This window comes from Prionailurus viverrinus, chromosome X, assembly GCF_022837055.1.
Source record: "Prionailurus viverrinus isolate Anna chromosome X, UM_Priviv_1.0, whole genome shotgun sequence".
Taxonomy (NCBI): Eukaryota; Metazoa; Chordata; class Mammalia; order Carnivora; family Felidae; genus Prionailurus; species Prionailurus viverrinus.
The window spans coordinates 9,260,522-9,263,084 of record NC_062579.1 but is presented as its reverse complement, the minus strand read 5'-3'; the positions used below and the strand labels follow the sequence as shown (position 1 = coordinate 9,263,084).

The following is a 2,563-nucleotide window of genomic DNA, read 5'->3' as shown; positions in this document are numbered from 1 at the left end:
TGAGTCCCACTTTACTTTTGGTTAAAAACAAATAAGGGGTTTGGATTTGATGATATTGTCTCTCCTGACACAAACATTTTATTTTTTATTTTTAAAAGTAGGCTCCACGTCCAGTGTGGAGCCCACCACAGGGCTTGAACTCATGACCCTGAGATCAAGACCTGAGCTGAGATGGAGAGTCAGACATTTACTGACTGAGCCACTCAGGTGCCCTCTGACACAAACATATCAGCAACTTGATAACTCTAAGTTCATCTGAGTCTAATTTGTTTTCTTTGTCCAAGAAGGTTGACTTGAGCAATAAAAGCAAAAATTAACAAGTGGAACTATGTTAAACTTAAAAAGCTTCTACACAACAAGGAAATCAACAAAATGAAAAAATAAGCTACTGAATGAGAGAAAATATTTGCAAATCATATATCTGATAAGGGGTTAATATACAATTATATATATACATATGTTTATTTATTTATCCAAATATATAAAGAATTTATATAACTCAATAGCAAAAAACCCAAACATTCTGATTAAAAATTGGGCAGAGGATCTGAATAGGCATTTATCCAAAGAAGACATACAGATGGCCAACAAGTATATGAAAAGATGTTCAACATCACTAATCATCAGGGAAATGCAAATTAAAACCATAATGAGTTATCACCTCACACCTCTTTTGTTAGAATGGCTATCAACAAAAATACAAGAAATAAGTGTTGGTGAGGATGTGGAAGAAAGGGAACCCTTGTATGCAGTTGGTGCGAACATAAATTGGTGTAGCCACTGTGGAAAACAGCATGAATATTCCTCAAAAAATAAAAATAAAAATAAAAATAAAAATAGAACTTCCTTTTGATCCAGCAATTCCACTTCTGGGTATTTAACTGAAGAAAACAAAAACATTAATTAAAAAAGACAGTACTTGGGTGGCTCAGTCAGTTAAGCATCCGACTCTTGATTTCAGCTCAGGTCATGATCCCAGGGATCCAGCCCTGTGTCAGGCTCTTTGCTGAGCATGAAGCCTGCTTGGGATTCTCTCTCTCTCACTCTTCCTCTGCCCCTCTCCCCTGCTTATGCACATGCTCGCTCTCTCTCTAAAATAAATAAAATTTTAAAAAGATATATGTACCCCAATGTTCACTGCAGCACTTTTTGCAATAGGCAAGACATGGAAACAACCTAAGTGTCCATTGATACATGAATGGATAAAGACATTATGGTACACACACACACACACACACACACACACTGAAATATTATTCCATGAAAAAGAAGGAAATCTTGCCATTTGTGACAACATAGATGGGCCTTGAGGGGGCTTTGCTAAATGAAATAAGTCAGAGAAAGATAAATACTATGTGGAATAAAAAAAAAAATAGTTGAGCTCATAGAAACAGAGAAGATGGTGGTTGCCAGAGACAGGGAGGTTGGGTTGGGCAAAATGAGTGAAGGTGGTCAAAAGGTACAAACTTCAAGTTATAAAATAAATAACCCATAGGGATGTAATGTACAGCATGGTGACTATAATTAATAATGCTGTTTTGCATATTTGAAGGTTGTTAAGAGAGTAAATCTTAAAAATTCTCATCACGAGAAAAAAACTGTAACTATGTATGGTGATAGATGTTAACTAGACTTATTCTGTCGATTATTTTGCAATAAGTACAAATAACAATTCATTACATTGTACACTTGAAACTAATATAATTTATTGGTCATTGTATGTCCATTTTTTAAAAGTTGCCTTAATAAAGCATTAATTAGTGGCTTATGCTAAGGCCAATGGTCTAGAGAGCAGTGGTATGCCAGTAAACCTTAAAAATGTTGGCTCTCTGGGAAAAAAAACAAAAAGAAAAAACCCTGTTTATAGTGTTTGCCACTTTCCATGTTATAAATATTCCCACCATGGCTAATTTGAAGCTATGAGTGAGACATCACTACAGGTGGAATAGGAAAGAGATATATACAACTGGCTCTCATGGCGCTTTCTCTAGCATATCACTGTGCCAAATCCAATGGACTGCACTGCTCACCCTTCATTCAGTTCCTGAGTAGTAAGGACATCACAAAGAAGAACAGCTCCAGGGATCAGGACACTTTATATTTTCAGCTTCAATTTAGGGCAGATACATAAATAAACCCTTGTTACCACACGAAATGCACCACTAAATTCACTGCCATTTTGGAAAAAAGAACAAAGTTTCTAGAGACCATGAAATACTGAATTGCAAACTCAATCTCCTTTTCTTACACTCCATTTTAATTCTTCACCTACTTTAAACTGATAAGAACAGATGCTACACTTGACCTTAGCCTAAAGGCCAAGAAGGAACTCTTCACCTACTTTAAAACATTCCTTAACATCAGACTATAAAAGCAACAAATGACTTCTAAAAGTTCCAAGTCAGAAAACTAGTAAAAGCAAATTTTGTCTTTTCAATTCCTTAATGCCCATATGAATGAAATTTGTCAAATCAACTCTCTCATTTGAAAAGTCAATCATCAATTGAACCATGGATGGACTCTGATTACAGGGTTCCCACAGATGTTGAAGTTTAGAAAGCCC

At 35.6% G+C, this 2,563-nt stretch overlaps 1 pseudogene; it reads right to left on the bottom strand.

The window, feature by feature from the left end:
* Window positions 1–2,193: 2,193 nt before the first annotated feature.
* Window positions 2,194–2,330, bottom strand: LOC125158060 (uncharacterized; annotated as a pseudogene).
* Between the last annotated feature and the right edge of the window lie 233 nt (window positions 2,331–2,563).